The 24,648-nt window shown below is 33.1% G+C and overlaps 1 protein-coding gene across 11 annotated transcripts in view; it reads left to right on the top strand.

The window, feature by feature from the left end:
- LOC118204330 (uncharacterized) overlaps positions 1-24,648 on the top strand; it is a 1,054,928-nt gene that overhangs the window by 126,566 nt on the left and 903,714 nt on the right. The window contains exon 2 of one of the 11 annotated variants that reach the window (XM_085815463.1): positions 1,899-1,975. The exons of the other annotated variants lie outside the window; for them this stretch is intronic. The gene's annotated coding sequence lies outside the window, so the exon portion shown is untranslated. The remainder of the gene's footprint in view (positions 1-1,898; positions 1,976-24,648) is intronic. 11 annotated transcript variants of the gene reach the window in all.

Raw genomic sequence — 24,648 nt, 5'->3', positions numbered from 1 at the left:
CATTTAGTTAACTATTCAATCAGCAAAGGGGAAAAAATCAACAGATCCACCATTTCCTGCTGCGCATTAAGTAGTAAATTGTAAATCTCAATTGCAAACTAAATTTCCTTCAGTGTTATTTAATGCAGTGAATATGTCGAACATATATGCCCCAGCCCACCGTGGGAATGTTAAATTGAACTCATGTAATGGAAACAGCCTCTTACCAAATCATATGTTGTCATATATAAAATTTTCTATCTTGTTGATTTTTGTAGACAAAATTGATATCTGTCCGATTATACAGTGAGTCCCAAAATTGAGGGTACACTGAAGGCTAACTTAATTTGTAGGCTATTGAGAATAGAAATTATTATGCAAGTTTTCCTAGTTTTGTCTAATTAAAAAATATACATTTTTCTTCTTAACTACACACACAAAAAAAAAAAAAAGTTATAAAACTCCGTTTAAAAAAATATTATATTACTTAAACGAAAATCTTCAACTTCTGAAAGTCACAAAATTGAGAGTACACTTCTTAAATGACTGTGTAAAACTACCAGTAAAATTTTAAAAATAATTTGTACCTAAGATTTATACAAAAATACAACCTTTTAGTATCCAAATATTACAAATTTGAGCTTACTATCTTTGTGTGTGACAAATATGGAGAATAGGAAAGAAACGAAGATTGAGGAAAGAAAACTGGCCGTTAATTTGTCTAATCAAGGAAAATCTTTGAGAAAAATAGGAGAAATACTTGGAAGAAGTGTAAATTGTATTAGAAGAATCATTCAAAAATTTAGAAAGGATGGTACGCTGGAAAACCAAGCAGAGAGAGGCAGGAAGAAAATTCTCAGTTCAGCAGCAGAGAGGAGAATTGTACACAAGGTAAGGATTGATCCTACAATAAGGGCTCCAAAAATTGCTGCAATTACTTCGGAAACTGTGGATAAATCTGTTTCTGCAGAAACAGTGCGCAGAATCCTCAGAAGGGCTGATTATAAAAGCTCCCAAAAAGCCCTTCATTAGTAAAATAAATAGAGCTAAGAGATTAAAATTTGCTAAAGAGAACATTCTAAAGCCTAAAGAGTTCTGGAATGAAGTTTTTTTCAGCGATGAGAGTAAATTTAATGTTTTTGGCAGTGACGGTCATCGTATGGTGTGGTGCAAAAAAAATTCAGCTTTAGATCCAAGAAACACAATTCCAACTTGAAGCATGGAGGTGGGTTAGTAATGGTTTGGGGCTGTACGGCATCATCGGGAGTTGGAAAGCTAGTGTTTATTAATGGAATAATGGATAAAATGGATTCTTATTATATTGAAAAATAATTTGAAGGACAGTGCTACTCAATTGGGACTAGGATCAAAATTCACATTTCAACAGGATAATGATCCAAAGCATACAGCAAATACTGTCAAAGAATGGCTGCTGTATCACTGCCGAAATCAGCTGAACACACCCCCTCAACCTCTTGATTTGAACGTGATCGAAAATTTGTGGTCCCACCTTGAAAAAGAGGTCCGAAAACATCAGATCACAAGTAAAGAACATTTGAAGCATAGTACTAAAAATGAAGTGGGAAAACATTTCAACCGAAATTACGAAAAATCTTGTTGATTCGATGTCCCGGCGGCTGTAAGCTGTCATCAAAGCCACTGGGTATGCTACAAAATAGTAATGTGTTGTTTTTTTATAATTTATGTAATAAAACAATTACATGTACCCTCAATTTTGTGAGCTCAGATTTTTGACGATTTCGGTTGTACATTTTGTTTCTGTATTTCATGCATTTTTTATGTCTATTTATGAATAAATATTAAGATTAGGTATTTTTCTACATCCTCGTCTAAAGGTTTTGGTGACTGTCTTTATCTAACAGTTTTTGTTTTCATTCTAAACATGAATTCTTTTGTAGAATGGAGTGTACCCTCAATTTTGGGACTCACTGTACATGAGATTACACTTCGCCTGAGTGTTTACAGCCGAAAAGAAGTAAGTTTTAGCAAAAAATTACCAATTATATCTAGACAATTCTCCGCTTTATATCAAAATAATGACTGAAGGTAATTTCTCATAAAAGTATGGAATACAAAAATAAAGCAAGCTATTTTTTATGTATTTATTATTACTGTATAGCATGCTATTTATTATTACAAAACTTTGTGTATATAAAGTTTATGTACTGGTAATATTAAAGACATACAGCGAGGCTGTTATTTAATTGAAAAGAAGGAGGGTAATAATAAGCATTACTAGAACAAGTGGTAATCATCATCAAGTGGGGTAAATCAACCAAGTCGATCATCTTAAGCACAGACGTTTCTTCAAGATGCTTAAAGAATTTTGTAAATACTGATGAATTAAATTTTAAGCAGAGCTGAATCCTCTTTTGCGAGTTTTTATTGAAAGCCTTAAATTAGTTAATGTACTACTCCAGTTTCTCATGACAGAAAATGTTTCTTGGTGGAAAGGTATGGTAGAATTTAATACTTTACGGTACTGTATTAATCAAAAGGTTCTTAGTAAACTGGAAAGATTTATTCATATACCGTTCTTGTACATTCCTCTGACTTAATTACTCCGATCACTATTTTGTTTTACTTGAATGTTACTTGGATAAATCAATTTTGAAAGATGTTTTGTACAGAAAATTTGCAATTCCGAAAGGTGGGACAAGATTGTCTAAATAAAAACCCCATGTTATAAATATAATTAAACTTTGCACCTATGCTTACAGAATAATTCAGTTGCTGGATTTGGCTCAGTTCTTTATAAAGCAGAAGTAGTTCGTTCGACAGAAAGCCCTATGTTAGGGACTCGAAATATTTTCCTCTTGCGCGAAATCTTGGTAACATGAAAAGAAAGTCTAGAAAGCCGTGTGTTCTCAAATACCTAAGCAATAGAAGTTGGATTATTTGAACTTCCTGGTCATCTGCCATTCTGAAATTGCCTGAAGATATCTTAATTAGAAACGTTTTCTTGTGCTTTTCCCTCACAGACGAGTCCCCTTCAGCACAGATCTGACCAGGAACTGGAGTAGATGTAACGTAGTAAATGGAAAGGGAAAAAAAGCAGCATTTTAATCATTTAGTGATATGTAACAATAAATATCGGAAAATATTTATTTTCATTTTTCATGAATTCTTTCAGTGAAGAGTTGGCTTCGTTACTACGACGTAAATCTATAAGATAATTTTCTATTAATTTCTGATCCTCTGTATTTGTTTTATGGTAATTTGCTTTTTTGCTTTTATCATAAGATAAATTTTCCGTTTAGTTGGTGTATATTACCAAAACTTGAAACCACTTAGGACACTGATGAAATTCTTTTGCAACGAAGGAACTGCTTTTACCAGCAGAATATACCAAATACACATTTCAGGTAGTAAAATGGAATTTACGGCTAACTGTTTCCGATTGCATTTAAGTTGTTTCATGAATAAAAAATGCTGTTGTAACTGTTTAGTTGGCATTGCAGTTTTCCAATGAAGCTGAATTAGCATTTCCCCTTCCCCCCAGGATGGGCATCTTTTCAATGTTTCTTCGGGAAGCACGTTTTGAGCTGCTAGTCGGCTTCTTTCACCTCAAGTAAAAATATGTTTGTTAAAAAAAGGACTTTTTCAAGCAAATGTAAAAATATTACGTGGCTTGCAAATAATAAATTTTTTGCATAATCACGAATGGAGACGATCATGAGGGGTTCGCATAAAGTTCTCCTAAGTACTTTATGACTCTCATTTTTCCATACATTAGCTTTGCAGTCAGCATAATGCTATACAAGAATGATTTGCAGCCGAAGAGGAATGAATAAATGTAACTCGTTACACTGCAGTTTGTTAAGTGACCGAAGTGTGGACGTGATTTCTTGATGATGCAGAAGTGGCCTGTGACCTCACTTAGCTTTCTGGCCTGTGGCCCTTTGACCTTTTCTCTGCATTGATAGAATGAACAGATAGCGTTGATACGTGTAGGAGTCCTTGCTACGCAAAAATTTCGCTAATGAAGTAAATTTATGGTACTTGCTCTCTAATAATTTTATGTTTCGTCGCTACAGTCTTCCTTAAGGTTATGAACTATGTTCAGCCTTATACTAAACTTGAATACTAACGCCAGATTCACTTTTTATGTGAAATACATGGATAGTATAATTAGATTTGTTTGTCTGCAATGAAAAGCAATATAAAATTGCCTCTGCAGTGTATCAGCGGAGGCACAGATTAGTTTATTTGCAAATAGTTTTAAACATAAAAAATTCTAAAAACCTTAAAAAATAGCCGCCTTATAGTTATTTTATTAGTTTTATACGACACATTTTCTCAGATGTGCTCACAGTTATTTTTAGAAATTCTTAAGCTATTCAACCCCAGGTGTTAGCAACATTCATAAATTACGTAGCCATTTTTTTGCTATTTTTAATTCCGTGTTCAGAGAATTAAGGGCCTCATGAAAAATCATGATGGATTAATGGTCTCATGATGAAATCATAATGGATTAATTTTGTCTAATTCTAACCTTATTTGATGGTGAACAACTCAGAAGATGAAGCCCAGGAATTTTTTACCCTTTTTTATTCTAGCGATATCTTCTTGATAGCTTTTTCGGATCGGTGAAATTTAAATGCTTTCATTCAACAAGGATTCTGCAGTCAGGAACGACAATGCTTTCTTTTGGGTTTGATCCTGAGGTCATCCACCAAACTTATTAAACCATCATACTAATCATATAGCACCATATTTTACCATGGTTTATCATACAGTCCTAACAAACATTTCAACCTGATGTAGAGTTTGGTTACCTTTGGTAACATAAAATACGTCCAAACCGTGTGTAGACATAGAGCGAATTATCTCTGTGTCGGAAGTTAATGACACAGCTTTGAGAAGGTTAAAAATAACCTTTCGACTAAATCAGAACTTTGAACAAAAATGGCGCTTCTCATGCTCTCATAAGCAACCACAACTCGTGGCGATGTAACTTACATTAACAGTCGAAATTCAAATTAAAACTAAGACTAATAGACAAAGGCTACACCATTAATTAATTGCGAAGTTGGCTCAAATTTCTTACCGACTTAAGAATTGAATGTCGGCAATTATAATGCAAACTTATCTGAGCTAGCGAAACCTAGAAATATGGTCTCGAGAGGCAGAAACACGCTCTGTTGTACAATCCGAAAACCCTCACCTGAAATACTCTTCATCTCTACATCACACACTACTTTGCATTCTAGTAGGGAAACGGAAACAAGAAGTGACAGTAAAGATCTAAATCATAATAAATGGTTAAATTAACATAATTTGACCTTACATCGAAATATATTCTGCGGTATTTATTTAAAATAAAAAATTAAGACATTTTATGATGTAAATTTCCTTATTTTATTAGATTTGAAGCGGAAGCCTAATCATATATTTAATTTACAATACATAACATTGCACTCATCAGAATTACTGACTTTCTTGCGTTATTAAACGAACTTTAAAATTTCGTTAACTTCCTACATAGTTGAAGAGCTGTTATTTTCAATACTCGTTCAATATTAGTCGCTTTACAACAGTGTTCTGAAATTACATCCCATTTCTTCAATTGGTTTATGGGATATCAGCATTTAATTTTTTTTTTACCTAAATGCAGTGAAGCGCGCTGCGTTTCATGATAGTGATTTAATTTATGTTTATTTTTTTTTCCTTTTGTCAAATGAGATGGCAACATGGAAGTATACATTTTGGGCGGGATGTTTACAAAATGTAAAACATATCCGTGACCGCAATAAAAGGTTTTGCATAAATTTCTAGAATAAAGAGTCCATTTCTCAGTCTTTAAGAAAAGACGCTTTGCTTCTTTCTTGAGACAGTTTTCTCTCCTCTTTTATTTAAGAGGCAGCAGCGCATAACGATGTTGAAAATTGAATGAGATTTAAAATTTGCTCTAAAGTAGAGCTATTATTATTGATTGCCAGTATATTCGTACACATTTTAATATTTAAGAATTCACTTGTTGCCCTTGAAATAGGAAGCACGTGTGCATGATTAATTATCTGACATTTATAAATTGCGTGGAGGTTCATATATGTAAATCTTTGCATAATACTGAGAATCAGAAATTAATAAGCCTATTGTTTCTTTTGAGTTTTAATTTTGGAAATTTTGAAAGGCACTTTTTCAGCTTCGCAGAATTTATTTATTTTATTGTATTTTGAAAACGCTTCACGATCAGTGTGTGTTTAGAAAATGCAGTGTTAGTTTCTGTTGTTTAATAGCATATGAGAAATGCGAAAATTCCATTGCAATTTTCTATGAAATTAGAGCAAATGCGAGTAAAGTTATTTTTTACGCTTTATTAGTATGATACTTCGCATTTCGTTTTTGAACTTTCATGCCATGTAGTATGTTTACAGGAATATGTCATCAAAATTCGTAATTCTGCGCCAAAGATTATAGTTCCGAATTATATGTGACACAATAGTAAAACACATCGTTGTGATAAATATATCAGAAATGAGCTAAATAGTGATTAAAATATAAGTTAAATAATTTTAATAAGAGACATTTCATTTCAGTATTCGAGAGCTATTGAAAACCTCATCATGGATGACGTTTCTAAGTTCAAGGCTAATTTTTATGTTAGTTATGAATTAAAGGGCAATAACAGAAATTTCATTTCAATAAGAGGGCTATCTGCATTATGGAAACTGTCATCGTGGAAGGCGTTTCTCTGTTATTTAATGAACTAAAGGGCAAGTCATTCCAGATCGTAAGATAAACTCCATTTGCAAGCATGAATTTAATATGGCATTATGAATATATATAAGTTAAAAATTAGAAAAAAATAGTATGCGTTATATTATGTGCGATTTCGTACAAAAACGATTTTTACTTGGTTCAAATGCTACTTTAATTTAGCACGCAAAGTAATGTAATAAAAAAATTCCAGTTAGAAAATATAAATCTGAATTCTTTAAGGATCTCCTATAAATAGTTTTATGCAATATTTTAGCTATGTGTGGGGTTAAGAGTGTGATTTTTGTCACGTCCTTCATGATTGATGTAGTCGATAGACTAAATAGTGAAAGTGTTAATGTAAATTCAGGTAATAAAACTAAATATTTCAAATCTTTTTATACTTGAAAAATATGAATACATAGTTAACGTGAAAATAAAATACAAATAAGGTAAAAAATAAAAAAAGTTAAAATAAAAATATATTAACTTAAAAATAAAATAAAAAGTTACCAAAAATTGTTTATAATTAAACATACGGGCTGAAAGATAATAAATGTAAAATGAAATTTTATTACTAAATTTATGAGGAGTAATTAGTTGCAATGAAAATTACCAGAAGATTATAAAAAAAAAAAAAAACTAATTTGGAGACCTTTAAATAATGAGCCCTCTTTGCTAATGTAAATCATTTTATATAATCCACCAACATAATTTATTATTATTTTATTGTATTGAATTTTAAGTCAAAATCTCTTAATTTATTGGTACATAATTTTAAAGGATTTCATAGTCGTTTTTACTTCCTTGTACGAAGTAAAAAGGAAGTATTGTAATCGCGAAAGATTTCAGGCATCATATTTCAACGAAAACATCCATTTTGACTACTATCAAAAGCAATTTAACAATGTTTTTGAGGAACATCTGTATGTAAGGATAGAATAAAGGATTTTTTTCTTCAAAAAAATTATAAGACTGATTTAAAAGGGAGTATTAAATGATATTTTCTTGGCGTCTGTACGTACGTATATATCTCGCATAACTCAGGAACGAGCAGCCTTAGAACGTTGAAATTTTGTATATAGGACTGCTGTAACATGTTGATGCACATTTTGGTTGCAACTAGCAGCACCAAAAGTATATAAATATATATTCATTTCCCTTCTCTATTCTAAAAATAGCAACATCTATATGCACTGCGTCATTTCGAGAAAAATCTCTCATACGATCTTGCGTAATTCTGGTGATGTAAATTGAACTAAAACTCAAGCAGCCAATAATAATTTTATAGCAATATTAACTGTTCAATCAAAATGCTTTAAAACCAAAACTAATTCAGTCTGACTTAAGATTTCATTCTGAACATTACGCACTTGCTTTCCATGCTTTGGCCTAGCTACACTGCAGTCTGTCTGCTCTTTCGTTCTTATTGCAAATTTATCTAAAATGTAAAATCTCTTGGAATAGGCACAATTAATGCGTCGACTTGTGTGTAACCACAACATGTTGCTCAAAATAAAACTGAAGATTTAATTTGTCTACGCCATCCATATTCCTGCTCATACATATATATTAAGAACAACATAATCCCCTCTGTTACTCGGCTCAGTGAGCTCAGATTCTTTCTTCTTATATGTTTGTAAATTGTGTATTTTTTGCTTTAAAAATGATTCAATTATGTTGTTCTTATCTCTTATTTAAGGTTTTTATGCCTTTAATTAACCTGCATGTTATAGTTGTAGAATTATCAACAATTTAAAAGTTGCTTAAGTGCGGCTAAGCCTAATATTTGTTTAACATAGCAACCATGTTTGTTTACATTTGAATCTTAACAGAATAGTGAATTTGTTGACAATCTAGAACAACTAAGCTAAGTTTCGCAACTAAAACCCAAAAACTAAGCTTCGGAACAACAAAGCAATGTCTTCTTTTATTATTGCGAATTAAATCGTGCTAAATTCATTCTGGAATTAACATTTAAGTTATTAAATTATCCCATATATTGACTCAGGATAGCCTCCACAACAAAATAAAGCAGTTTCTACGCCTTCAATGTCTTTTTGTCGAGTGAGACCAAAAGTAAACTTTCAGTTTTGTGCATCGAAAAATCTGCCTTCTTACCAGCTGGCTGAATTTGCTTGCTTTTGCGTAGAAAGTGTAATTTTAATTGTAAAAATTGTTTTTACTGTACTTGGTGTTTAATGTTTTCCTATATTATCTTTCAATATTCAATGAAAATATTTTGAATTTTTATGTATTTTTGCCTTGCCACGATGTAAAAACTGAATTGATGAATAGCGCATGCGCATTATGTAAACGGCGCTGAATCGACTGTGAAAAACTCCTTCTTTTTTATTTGTTTAATTTCTTTCATACATCGTTTCAGATTTATTAAAGTATTTGAATAAAATATGTGGTAATTCTCCAGATGATACAATTTTTGTGCACTCTGAGTTATAAAATGAATGAGACATAACGCTGTTAAGTGAAACTAACGCCAATGTGTCGCTATGATAAATAAATATAGTGAGCTTTAAAGAGTGCATTTGTTCTATTGTGGCTTATGCGTTATTGAAAAAACAGATTTAATTCAAAATCCGTTAATTGTTAATTCCATATACTATATTTAAATGAAATGCAGGAAAACTGCGTATAATTTAATATTCCGTACAAGGAAGTTATGTGATGTACACTTCAGATTTTTTAATTTACATTTTTATAGAAACCACTTTTATATGTTGTAGATTTTACTTCACAGATTTCATGTCCTGGCAAAATAGGCAGTATTAATTCTAAAAAGAAATTTAGTTTGCAAGACTGATGCTGAAAGAATACGCAAAAATAAATGCGTCTTAAATAATTAAGACTTTTCTACTGTGTATAATCATTCCATCTTAAATAATGTCTTTCTTTAAATCCACACGATGTCGTGTAGCGTTAGTTTAGAATTATATAATATTATAGCATTAATTTCTGTGGATCATATCTGATTTGCTTAAAATTGTTCTAGGCTTAAACTGAACTCTGCGTAAAAAGATCAAATTGAAATTTCTTTTCAGTCCTCTAATTTTTATATCAATATTTTTTCTAATATATTTCATTAAGTTCTTCTTGAAACTGCAATGAAAAACTTTCCGAGATGTTAGATTGTAATTTGAAGATTCTAAATTGAACTTTTGAAAATTTATTAATTTATTAATTATTTGCACAATTTTGATGTAATTTAGCAGTTCTTTTTAGTTAATGATATTTCGCCTATCTTCTTTACCTTATTCGTGTTAAATCTGTGAATATGGATATCAGTATACGTATGTAAATGTAAAGTTGTTTATTTCATGAAAAGAAAATATTTAATAAATTTCATAATGTTTTAAGCTTCAGTCCCCCAGAATTAATTTAATAATTATAAAAATATATACACAAAATTAAAAATTATAAAAATGTTTAAACTTGCATTAGCATCATAATTATCAAAATGAATAAACATGACAAGTTTCAAAAGGTCGACGAAGGGAGGTCGCATTATTAAATATTTCCTTTTATTTAAAAAAAGCAAACTTAAATATTTATTAACTCCTTTATATTGCTGCTGCAATTTTATATGCATTTTGAGTCAGTTATGTATTAAATTTTGTTTTTGTCTTATTAGTCCATAATTTCGTTTTAGCATTTTGCGTCGAAAACTCTAAAAGGCTGTATCACTTTTCAAATCGTTGCTACCATGTATTATCGCCCTGTCTTATATTTAAAGACACTAAATAATGAATAATCTGCAGAAATGTAGGTATGTTTCTCGCATTGTGATAAATCAACTGTACCTAGAGCCATCGAAATTTGAACAACGTAATCTTCCATAGACTATGGGTATGTGGAAGCCCTAATTTGAATTTGAAATTTGTTTTATTATCGATTTCATATTTTGTAACACTTTGCGAATTTTTGATTAACAAAGCAAGCAATGGCAACACTGTACAGGGGAAAAAAATTAATCTCCAGCACGCGAGACTCTATATCGGAATTTCTAAAGATATGCTCATTTTAAAATTATTTTGCGGTATTGCTATTGAACTGAATTTTATGGTTTGAGTACGTAGAACGTGATATTTAATAAATAAAGGTAACACACAAAACGGCCCTTTGGACTTAGTTTAAAATCTGAACCTTTCAGATTTTTTTTGTGTGTTTTATGTATTTATTTATTTTGAACTTGATTTATTTTCATTATATATTATCATACAAATAAACTAAGAATTTATTCTGTATTTTGAAATATTTTTTTTCTTTTATAGGTAAGTGATTATTGGATATATTTATGGGAAGTAAACTTGAGATACTTTTTCTTATTTGATGCAACCAAAACCGAACAATTATCTAGTAAGCTATAAAATTTTTTATGTACTATTCAAAATTAACAATTTTATACTTTATAATCCAGTGATTAATAAAATATAATTAGATAATAGTTTCAGTTTGTTAATTTTTTAAGCATTATATTTCGTTCCATATTTACAGATTTTTATATTTTTTGCCATATTCTAAAAAATCCTTAAATTTTGTACGTCACTAATCCTGTTTATTTCTCGCATAATGTTTTTACTAATTTGTGGTGGCGACATCTGCTGACGCTAATTCGCTTTAAACGCTAAGTCGAGTGAATTCCCGTGAAATGATGACATATGATATTGCTTAATACATTAAAATTTCTTAGACATAGGATGAAAACTATGATATGTGCAAGTTTTATAAAAACTGTAAATGTTGTATCAAATCATTTTAACTTTATTTTTTTGGGGAAGGGAGTGATGAATTGATAATATATATTTAAGAAAAGTATCTCGTCGAGCAAACTTCTTCATCTGGAAATCATCTTGTAATGTAACTTTATAGAAGCATAAAAAATGCATTTAAATGTTACTAATGTGTTATATTAACTAGATAAATGTAATTTTATGTTTTTTCATTGAATTTTTTCCAACTTATGACTTACACACTCCTTTTTATTTGCTTCCACTGCTTTTATTACAAATACGTAATTTTTTTCCTGGGATCATTAACGAAGAGCCTAACATATTCTTAAACAATTTAATTGGCGTTACTAATTACGTTTCCCAAACACGATTGTAACAATTCTTCAAATCAGTTTCAATACAATCTTTCACATTAACTGTCTATGAAATCAACTACAGACTCAAAAGAAAATTTAAAGAAACCTTTTCATTTAAAACTTCAGACTTGTGCACGGCTTGTGCTTACAAATAAATCCCTGCTTGCGGGGATTGCAGATAACATAAAATATGAATTAAAATTGAAAGTAAATTAGCTCTGGGGATTCGGAAGGTAAAAGCATACAAAGCGTTGACTCATTTAGCGCTACTAAGTTGGCTAGCGAATGGCTAACACCTGATAAAGTAATTTACAGAGTTGGGCTAGTGAATGGCGTAGTGGTCAGTGTCGCTGCCTAAACTTCCTTTCGCCTTAACTATCAAAAACTCTATACCGCGCACTTCTTTCTATACACGTACGTATGTGTATTATCTATATAATAATTGCTATATGCGAACTCTGTATATACCTATATCAATAATATCTTGTTGAGACTTAACGAAAGGTAGTACAAATAAAAACATAAAACAATGTGTTAATTATCTAAATTTTACAACTTTACCTTAAAATTTCAGCAAATATGCACTGCAGAGTAATCTCAATTCAAAATTCGAGCTACAACATTGAATCCTGACTTATGATCTGCTGGACTTTTGAATACGAGAAAAATTCGCTTCCAGAAGTTACAGAAAGTAGTCCTTCTTTGATATTACCAAATTAAAAAATTAGCATTGTTTATAAATTGTAAAATAAGTACAGTATAAATTATAAAAGTACTGAATAATTAAATCTATTCTGGTTTCATAATAAAGACATTGCATTTATTTTCGAAATTCGATTGCCTTGTAAGTGATGAATTCAATTTTAAAATACATAATTTTTTATTAAATTAATAGTTATTTGTGTTATCGTTTCGGATATATAGCCTCTCGTACACTCGAAATCTTAATGTGAATCTCCGATACCAAAACTTTTAATGTAAATTCCAGGCCACAAAAGTTTCTCGAATTCTAGTACTTTTAGTCCCGTTATGCTGCCTTTTTTAGAACACTGGATATTTTATATTCAAAGTGATGGAAAAAAAGCAATTTTATAATTCATGTTAACTCATATTTAAGGCACTAGATGGCAGCACGATATAGTAAAAATAAATCGGCTCGTGTTATGAGGGAAAAAAAAGGAAAAACGAAAAGTACAATGAATTTGCTTACATTGCTAGGACAGGGGCTAAACCTCCCAAGCAAAAAGTTATTTTTTGGCAAAACAAATTCTCACTAGCAGAAAAATGAAATGTAAACAATTTCACAGCGACCCTAATTTTAAAGGATTTTCAGATACTAGCGATTATAAAATAAAATCGTGAATTATATTTTTTCTTTCTTATATTTCCGTTGGCAATTTTATTTTTCATGTTAATGCTTTTTGAAATGTATTTTTAAACTTAAAAACATGGAATTTAGGATAACAAGCTTTAAATCTGAGAAAACGTTGTATATATATATACAAAATAATAAATCAGAACGCTGGACGTGTGATTATTCATTTTATGCAACGGAATAGTTTAGTTTAGTGACGGAGGATGTGGACATGCAACGGAATAAAAATATTACCAGAATTTGACCAGTTTATAAATGTAAATATCAGGAAAATTATTTAGAGACCTTATTTAGTTACGTGCAGTGTTGGTGCTTAGCTTTTTGCCGCCTGGTGCAATCTGTGAGGCTGTTAAAACTGCCGCGCCATGCCTCTCTTGATTCTAAAACTTTTGTCGCTCCTAAACTGCCGTCCGGTGCGGCTGTACCGGTAACCCAGGCTTTTTTGGGCCCAGCACTGATATATGACTATTTACATCATTGGCTCCCATTTAATTCATATGAGGTTATGTCATTATTTCACCATGCTAATCATAATAATCCTCATCATTCATCCACATTATTACATTCAGGATCGAGCTTGGTCCGCATCAAGGGATTGGATCACCTAAGTTATTTCGCTATTTTTATTTTAAAGATTAGGATGCTGAATCTTTTTTATTGTTACTCTAATAGCAGAAGATTTATGGGATCGCACAATTCGCAATAAGTAATTTAAAGATTTTATTTTTTTCGGTGATATCATTTTTCAAAGAGCTCTTAAATCGTTAAATCCTGTATTTTGCAATGGGAGTTCCCTAAACAATACGGTGAAGTGGTTCCCCTGCTTCATAAATCCGCCAGAACACAAAACTATAGTCTGCTAATTAAAATAGAAACTCTAGTATCATTTTCGCCGACCGAATAATCATAGGAGGCCACAGCAGATGATTTTTGATTCATATATTTTTCCCATAATTGCAATGGTTGCGTTGCACCGTTTGTAGATACTCAACACCAGATTATCTAACAGTTCTTGGAGCAAATTTCCATTCTTCAAATAGCAACTGTGTCAGTTGTCTGGTGTTCTCCAGAGGGTAAGATCGTGTCACCTAGCTTCTCCTTAAAATATTCCAGAAATGTTGAAGTGGATTTAAATTAGCTGAGCACGCTGGCCAATCCATTCTGTAGATATTTTCACATTTCAGGAGCTCTTCAATAGTATGAGTCCTGTGTGGTCGTACATTATCAAAGTCGCGATCAAGGGGGCGGGGAAGAATAACTTCATCAGAGTAACGATCTCCGGTAAGTGAACCTCTGTCAAAAATGTGGAGCTCAGTCTGTGCGCTCTTCAAAAGCCTCCTCATGCAAGTACATCAGGATAACTTCAACGGTCTAAGTGGAATGAAAGCGTGTCTCTACCTATCTCCATATCAACAGCCCCGAGAATTATTCGTCAGACTAAAACGACTCTCATCATAAACAGAACGTAAGTCCACTGATGAGGTGTCTCAGCAGCGTTCAGGATGGCAGATGAATAGGCCACTTTGATGAAGTCGTCTAGCCACACTAAAATGGGACATCTGTTATCCGGCTGCCTTAAGTTATATTAATTTAAACATGTGCATTTTAAAACATAATTTTAAATATTTAGATATAATTTTTCTTATAAATGTATAAATGAAAGACCGGTTAGCATTGAAAACTGTAAATGGATTTGTGTATAATGTAAGCTCTTAAGTTATTTTAAGTAATCGTAAATTTATTATTTCTGATACTTCCAATGTTTAATTTAGTTATAGTATATTAAAGGTTTTTATTTAGTTATATTGTTACGCTTATTTAATTACATTTTAACTGACTTACATTTATATATATACATTTATGTTACGCACTATGTACATTGTATATATATATATATATATATATATCTTATTGTCATACGTATAATATTGAACATCACTCTGTAAACATGAAAAGCTATTGTATATGAAAAGAAACTCTACCATCTCTAGTATGTATGAATCTGTTGTAATATACTTCTGACAAAATGTCTTTAGAGATTTCGCGGATAGTGTTAGCATCTCCAGATAGTGGAAGACGTGGGATAAATACCTCCTTACCTATGTTAGACATTAGGTATCCCCGTGTTCCGTCACCTCTCCGGTTACAATGCGCAACACTGAGTAATGTTGCTCGCTGTCTAGTTTCGATCGTTTTTCGTTGAAGGACGATAGATCGGTCATCGATCACTGTTGTTTTCTTTGGCCGACCACCACCAAACTTGCTTACCAACCTTCTGTCGTATGGAAGGTTTCCGAGTTTATAAAACAACACTTTTATCAATTCCAAACTATTAGGCGACAGACTTAAATCTACGCCTGTCCTCAAATTGGCCAACTCTTCTACCACGTATAAAGGCGTCCTGCTGTTTTCTTACACCCATATTGCACATGCAAGCTCACTTCGCTAGAAAATAAATGCCTGGAAATGCTCCTTTCTTTCTTCTTTCTAAGTTGCCTTTCACTGTGCGTGCTGCCTTCCCGCGTTTTTCATGCCCTGACATAACGTCTTATAATGGTGCTGGTATTTGCATAAGCATCAGCTACTAAGCTGGCTTTTCGATGACTGATCGCAAAAAAGCTTTTCAACAGTTTCATGTTTGTATGTTCAAAAATGAATTTTTTGCTCAACTATTGCACACACGTAAATTATGCGGAGAAACTTAATGCTGTGCGTCGATGGCGACACACTTTCCGGCCGTCAACAGGGAAGGATGGTAGCGGCCTTGAAGAGCCAATTTTTAAGAAACCGGTTGAAGACTGCTAACCTTTTGCGAAATTTCATGAAATAAAAACTGCAAGTATGACCACAAGTTTCTCCGCGACAATTTACGAATATTAATGTGAATGGTAAATTACAAAATTTCATGATTTACGCCATACCCACTTTGCGATTTTTTTCGCAAAGTGGGGCGAAGATTTATACCATAATTAATAAATTAAACTAGTAACATTAGTTTATAACCCGAATTCTCTTGCTTTTGGATTTAATAATAATCAGAATCAAGTTCAAGAATATTTTTATCGTATATACATATGTATTATTTTTATACCAAAAATAATAACAAATCACTCGCTTTAACTGCATTGTTCAGAATAAATGATTCACGATTCATTAAGTTACTCAAAAAAATTGCTTATTGTTTGCCACACTTAAGAAAAGTTAGATTTTTTTTTTTTTTTTTTAAATCCGACAAAACACATGAAGCCTGTTTCCCTGAGAAAAAAACATGCCTTCGTGGGAGATGGACTCATATTTCCGCTACACAAGAAGAAAATCATGAGCAAAAAGTCTCATGCTGTCCATTATTAAGACTATATGAAGACTTTTTTTTTTTTTTTTTTTTCCACCATGGCGGGCTCCAGCCGCTTATAGTAGGCGTTTGCATTACTAAGGCCGGAAGCGGTAGTATCTTTATTATGGAGATGCTTTACAGACGAGCCACCATTGCCTCCTATGAAGAGACGGATACACTACACACATTCCTTCTCCCGGATTCGTAACCGGGCCCTTCGATACAGCAGTCATACTCACTACTTTCCCGTCTGGGTGGTCATACAGAAAAACTTGTTAAAGCCGTGCTTAGTAAAATTTAGTTTATTAATTATTAGTTACATTTTATTAATTTATTAATTATTAATTATTTACTTCCATTTATTATTAATTCATTATAAATTTTATTTGCGTTTTTAAACATGTGTGATTTTGCATAAAAGTATGCATTTAATCATATAAATCTTAGCCATTTATATTTTGCGCTATTAGTTAATATCGCTTTAATGCCCGGTCCCCAGTAATCCAATAGTTGATTTTTATGAATATTTGTTTCATGCTACAAGTTAAATGTACAAAAATTTAAAAAAATAAATTTTTCCTATTATTAATTTATACAGATTTAAATAAACCAACCTGAGATTTGTTTACCTTTCGGGGAAAGTAATGTCTGTGCATATGTATTCGTAGTTAAATTTTTTACTCGTTCTCTTTCATTGAATCTGCTCTTGTGTTTTAAAAATTACCTTACTGAAAACTCACACTACAGAGCTGTTGCACATCTAAGAAGTGTTTGTTAAAACTTTTTAAGAAGCGTTAATTTCCATAAATGTCCATTTATTTATTTATTGATCGCCATAATGATGTTTTTAAATTCATATATGAATTCTGGAAAATTCAAATATGAATTAGGAACATTCTGATAAGTAGGTTTATACAATATTATGAAGCAATTCATGCCGAAATCTAATACTTGATCTTCTGTTTCTTTGTGCAAAAATGGACAAGGAGGAGAATATTTTATCCTTCTTTTTGCTAATCAGCATAGCAAACAAGAAACAGAGGTACTCCTCATAAAGGTTTCTGCGCCTTTAAGAGCATATTGTTGCGTGCCTGCAGGTTCATAATTAATAGTAGCATGATAAAATGTATTTTACCAAAAGAAATACTTCACAGTTCTTGAACTTTCTGCAAAAATACTCGTACCACACTTCATCGTATAACAGAGGGCAATCAGTAGTTACACTTCAGGCTACTAAGAATGTTGAACACAAAACAATGCAAAGCGCATCTAAAGAGTAAAGCTAATAAAGCTAAGGTATCTTAATATTCCAAAGACACGCTGAACAAAGCAACTGAGAAACTGCTGTTCTTTCCGGCCTTATATAGTCATCCCCCGGCCACCGAGAAATCTCTAGTACCTTTCTTTTCTCGAAATTACTGGAATGTACGTGAAGACCAGATCAGTTACAGTTACATAAAGAGATTACTTATGTTTTTTCAATCACAATACCAATTACGGTTGTACAAGGCCTGGACCAAAATGCCGCTAAATGCTTGCAAAATTTCTCGCCAATTTAATGAGATAGCCATAGTGTTAAATTGATTTGCCCTTTTGATCTTACTTTTTCGGCAGAGTATCGTCTCTTTCCAAGCATTTCATGTCGTATTATACAAAAAATGCTACAGTTTCACATATAGTTTTTACTAAAATTATTTACATATGTTGAAAATTCATGACAATATTTTTTACAAGTCATAAATTGCTTTTCAGAAGGCTGCGGAAACGTCTATGCCAGAGCATTTTCCTAAAGGTTTCTTTGTTTTAGAACCGTCGGCACTTTGTATAAAAGTGCCAACACTTCTACGGAAAGGAACGTTGTCACAATGCAGAGTTCTGAGGATGTTTATTCTGATGTTGGGCAGATTATATATTAAATAACAAAGTAGTTAAAAAGATACATTTGGCGCAGTAGGTAAAAAGGCTCCTTTGTAGAAAGAAAGCATTATACTTGCATTGTAGTTACTTGGAAAGACACAATATTAAATATTAAAATGTTAAAAGATAAATATGCATTACTTCTCTTCTTCAAGAAAAGCATTAACATTTGAATAGCTACAAATTGCTTAGTTCTATTGAAGGATCTACGAACATGCCTGCAGGCAGTTTTGCTGAATGATAAATTTATCAATGAGCAAGTGAATATTTATTTATGCAAGCCATTTTCGATGTAAATATAGAAATAATGCCAGTAAAAACCAAAGTTAATCACTTTCTGAAGTTTACTTAAATTTCTTATTCATAACGTATAAAAAAAAATAAAAACCTTAAATGAAATTGGCGCTTCTGAGCTAAATTTTTTTTCTTCTTTTTTCAACCGATTCAACCGAGTAGGGAGAGGGAAAAGGAAAAATAAGATTTAAGTTTGAGCACGAAGGGGGGGGGAGAATCATTTCTTAAGTAATTATCCAAAATCTTTGTACCAAATAACAAAGAAATTTTTGCTATTTCGTCTGGGAGTTGTCTTCAACCAATAAATGCTGAAACATTTCTTCTCATTATACATGGGCACAAGAAATGGAATTGCGTTTCCCACTGTTGCCTTTAATGACGCATTTGGAAAAAAAAAAGTGCAGAGCGTTAGGGGTTTAAATATTGATGTTAGTTACAAAGCACACTAGAGTAAAATATTTTTGAAATATTTCGGCACTTTATGGGAAATTTTCTATAGTTGATGGGTTTGATTTTTGAACGTCACTCAGAGGACAAATATTTTACGCGTAAACTATTTTGCTATTTTAAAACTAAATAAAAAATCTCCGCATATTCAACCGCAAAATTCAAGGACAATCAAGAACGACTTAACTGATTTGTCGATTTTTCATTTCTGTTTCCAAATAGAAACATAATTTTTATGGATAAATTAAGGTACAACTAGAAGAATTAAAAGGCTTTCTTTTGGCAATCAGTGGCTTACACTGGTGTGCAAAAATTAAGGACGAGACGGTTTTTTCAATATAACTTTGTACAAAAGATTTCCAAATCAACACATTTAATATCGTAAGATCCCCAATACCTAAGGACATGAGTAATGTAAGCAACACTTACTAAAAGAGAAATCAGAGGGATAAAAAGAAACTTTATTGAAAAAGTAGCATGGAGCGCAATGCGACTGCAGGCCGAAACATCCCTGTGATGGGTGTCCAGCAAGACACATCCGGTCTTTAATAGGGGATATGATCTCCCCTGACTGCTAGGTAGGTTTCACAGCGTCTGCCCATGCTGAGAATGAGGGTGTCAATGAGTTGTTGAGGCACTGCTGCCCATTCGTCTTGCAGCGCCAATCGAAGCTCCGGAATCGTTACTGGTGGTATGGTACGAGCTGCCAAGCGTCTGCCTAGAAAATTCCATACATGCTCGATGGGATTGAGATCCGGAGATCGTGCCAGCCAATCCATACGTTCAATATCCTCACTCTCTAAGAGCTGTTCGGCAGCTACTGTGCGATGACATGGTGCATTGTCGTCCATGAAAAGGAACTGCAGACCCATAGCGCCTCTAAAAAGACGCACATATGGAAGAAGAATCTCGTTACAATAACGGGTCCCGTTGACTGAACCTGCGTCGAAGATGTGAAGATCTGTACGACTACCAAGCATGATGCCTCCCCAAACGAGAACTCCGCCACCTCCATACCTGTCCCTTTCAATGATGTTCGAGGGATGATTGCGGCTTCCCCGCTCTCTCCAGATGAGTATGCGATAAGAATCGCTACTCTGACTAAATCTGCTCTCATCTGTAAAGAGTACTCGTCCCCATTCATTGTCTCTCCAATTCCGGTGTTCCCGGCACCACAGAGAACGCCTTCTCCAATGGGCAGGCGTTAGAGGTACACACCGTACAGGGCGTCGTGCAAGCAGACCACCACCGTGCAGTCTTCTGGCCACGGTAAGACGCGATATCGGTCGTCCAGTCGCCTGTGTCGTGTGTCTAGCGATTTCTCCCGCTGTCTGCCGCCTGTTTCTTCTGGCCTGTAAGGCAATATACCGGTCATCTGCGGGTGTTGTTCCTCGTGGACGACCACTACTAAACCCCCGGATAGCTGTTCCTGTAGTTTGAAATTGTCTCCAAAGTCGCGAAACGATGCTGTGAGCAATTCCGAACTCTGCAGCCACACTTGTCACACTGCAGCCTTCCTCCAACTTCCCAATGATTCGACCTCGGGTAAATGGATCCAGATGTCGTCTAACAGATTGATTATTCTCCATTTCTCGCTGAGGCAGCAACTCGGTGTGATTTTAACTGCTATACGACGTGCAATCTCTTTGCCAGAAATACTGATCTTAACCGACAACATGCTTTATACTACTCTGACATTCCCCCATTACGTCTACCTGCAAATCTACGCACGTGCTACCGTACATCACTTTACTTAATCTCCTGATTGGTCTTTCTGTCCGCTCTGCCTCTTCGTTCAGCTGATATGCTAATTTTTCGACTTCGTCCTTAATTTTTGCACACCAGTGTAGTCTAGCTGCGTAGCTAAGTAGGGGCAGAAGGGAGGTCCGTTCCTGGTGGCACATATCTGAGGGTCAACATTTCTTACATGAAACATATTATATGCGTTAGCCACATGGATCTTACTGGAGGAGAAAGAAAGATTGGTGTTTATCGAATTATAGAAAGATTCACTACGGTTAACTGCTTGAGGGGCGGGATATCTTGGTGGAGGACTAAAATTCTTCGCGAAGAGCTCAAAAATGGGAACTGGATTACTGACTGGTTACAAAAGGGGCACTGGCTCGTATTTCTGTCATGTATGCGTGAATACAACTTTAACATAAGGTAAAACCATTAAGGGCTACCATCCCATTATTTAGGAGTTTTCACCCCCGTCGAGCTGCTCACATTCAGCGACCGTATACACAGGGGGAGATGAAGATGCTCATTAATGAGGTGAAGAAACACGAGATGCTGAATTAGCAAAGCGAACTGAATTGAGAAGAGAATTACACTGAATATTAAAAGAAAAATATTAAATACGAAGAGGTCAGTCGCTTCACGTTGTTACAGTGCCTGTCATATTCCATGAAGCTTTTGAATGAAAAATACGATTATAATTTTAATGACATAAATAGGGTAGAGTTCTTCACTGAGAGCTAGAAATATTTCAGAGTTTTATTTCTGTTGTCGATTGGGAAGACGAAACCGAAAGGTAGTTGAATTTTCATTTTTTATCTAAAATACAGTCTTCAAAACGAAGTTCTATGTACTGAAACACTCTCACGACCTCAGTATTGCTTGTTGCTAGAATAATATTTCTAACTACAAATATGTTCAGAAGCGTCTAAAACCTAAAACAAATGTCTTGCATCCAAGATATCTTATTATATTGCCTGTAAAAGCAATAAATAAAACTTTCAGAATTACATGGACGATTTTGCTAACAGAGATACAAGCAAAATAGCATTTTAGGAAGTTGGAATTAAAATTTTATTTCAAAAATAAAAATATTTATTTATCTATATATCGTTTATATATTTTATAGATTTCCTTTTTAGTGTGTATTTAGATGGGTGGCAAACAGCTCAGCCTTGGCGGCAGAACTTCTAGCTACACCACTTGTTTAATCTTAATGGCATATGTGCTAAGATTTGTAGTTGGCAGTTTTGTTTTCTCCATGAAAACATTTGTAAATTACATCTTCTTGAGTTTTACACATAACGGTATGTGTTCAGGTTTGAATAGACACTTTCCTCTACCTCTGAATGGCAATGCGAAAATCAGAGCGCATTCATTTAGAGAACGGTAAGTGGCAACAGTGTGAAATAGAATTCTCCTTTCGGTTTGTTTGATGCAGCTTGAATGCTGATGAGGAGGTGTTAAATAGATTCTAGACTAGATTAATCTGTTTTGATATTTTAATAAAGTCCCTTTTTTATTATATTTTAATAAAGATTGAGTTTTGACTATAGGTAGTGTTGATTTTTAACCACATATGTAGAAACATAAATGCGGCATTTAGATTAATTGTAAATCATTTCACACAATGCGCTTATATTGTGCCGTATGAAACTCTTATTCGTAATTAATTACAATACAAAAAATGCTTTAATAAATATAATTTTTATTCCAATGTAACCATACAAATATTTTATTTTTTTAGAAAACCTTCCCATTCTCACAGAATCAAGACTGCTAAATTCTTTTTAATTTAAGGAGCTTTGTGGCTTAAATAAGAATTTAGAATAATAACAAAGGCTGGGTACTTAAATATTTCAGCAAAGAAATCAGTTAGGTACTTTTTGCAAACTTTGCGTTTACATGTACTAAGACAGATGTATTTTTATATTTATATGCAAATCTTTCTTATAAATTGTTTGTTTGTCGCCTTGAATTTACTTAGATTTAACGTAAAATTACGTATTTATCCACTTTTTATAGGTTTAAAAATCCTTCACGTATTATCAGGACTGGTATTCCTCTTTACTTGCTTTGGAAACATGAACTGTCCTGATTCGGAACAGGGAGCTTACCGAAGCTATGTTCAATAAATTGTGAAGTAGACAATACACACAGGAAGGGTATACGAAACCCTTTATTTTTCGCTCTTTACAATGATTTCCGGAACTTCGGAATACAGAGACCAACCACTTGTGGTCTGAACGTAAGAATATAAAAATATTAACTAAAACTCTAACTAAACTAACTTTGGATTAATAAACAAGTGCCTAACCCCAAGATTGGCCGTTAATTAACAAAAAGCCGTATGTAGTACAGAGAGCTGCTAAAACTACGATACGTTTAAAATTATCATGAGGATTAAACCTCTGGCCTTGAAGGCAACCAGCAACTACTACCAGCAACTACTACTATGGCTACTATGGCAAACTACTATGGCAAGCGGCCTGCTTCTAATAACTCCTTCCTCTCTCTTGCTTGGCAAAAAGCCACAACTTAAGTACTTGGCGTTAGCAAGACAAATTTGCATAAATAAGTTAAACGCTTTTAATTCTGACCGGAAGTAGAAAATAAGAAGTGATAGTAAAGATTTAAAATAAAATAATTGTTAGTAAAACTTAGGATCCTTACAGTATAGTCTAAATCTGTGGCCTCAAATGAGCGAACCCTGAAACGATTTTATGTGTCCCGCATTTCAGTTGTGCATTTGGGTGTAAATAATGGTTCCTATAGTTTTGGAAACATATATGCACCGAATTAATGTGCGGAATTCGCACATTGTGCCAGTACAGGAACAAAAGACAATGATTTGATTTGGGTTTTGTCTTTTTCATGCTGTCACTCACATCCATGGTATGTCTTAATATGTATGCCTCCGACAATTGTGGAGTGCATATTGCGCCCATAATGATGTGCGAATCAGATCGTGCGTCTAAAGAACTGTACAATCCAGAATAAAAGTAGTCCAGTATTATATTAAATCTACGGTTAATCTACGTTAAATCTATAAATTTTTAATGCTATATGAATGCTGCTATAGTAATTTGGTTTTGTTTCTCTTCCTGTTTGTGAGTTTGACATTATGCAGGATTTAACTTATGTTTAATATCTATTTAACTTGTTTTTAATATTTGTTTATTAACTCGTGATTAATAATTAATTTTGCTACTTTAATGACTAATAATTATTATTTTTTTCATATTTCTGATCGCTAACATATATGCATATATATATTACAAAAATTAATGCAAAAGGAACTTAAAAATACTTTTTAAATTACGACGAATAGTTTAAAAGGAACACAAAAATTCAACTTAAAATTATTTTATATATTTTTTTTTGTCAATTTCTCTTGCCTCTTCATTTGTAATTAATTTTACCTTACGTTATTTATTCGCTGATGATTTATTTTGCTGTAGATGACTTAATCTTAGGATACCTTGATTAGGGAATGCACCAATTCACGTTTTAGTCATGGCCGAGAAAATTTGTTTGCGTAGCTCACTGGAAATTGCTTTTTAGTAGGTGACAGAATAGAATTCTGGAAAAAGCACGACCAACAGCTTGGTCATACATCAGTTATTTATGGATGACGAATTTCTTAACATATAACTTCTTAAATGGTAGAATACTAGGTGGGCTAAGCGCATCTCACCATTTTAGATAAGCAATTGAATCTTACATAAGGGAAAA

Source organism: Stegodyphus dumicola, chromosome 4, assembly GCF_044657685.1.
Source record: "Stegodyphus dumicola isolate Sdum_Otavi_A_Nest chromosome 4, ASM4465768v1".
Classification (NCBI taxonomy): Eukaryota; Metazoa; Arthropoda; class Arachnida; order Araneae; family Eresidae; genus Stegodyphus; species Stegodyphus dumicola.
Note: the sequence above shows the minus strand (reverse complement) of the source record. Positions and strands in the feature narration are given on the sequence as shown.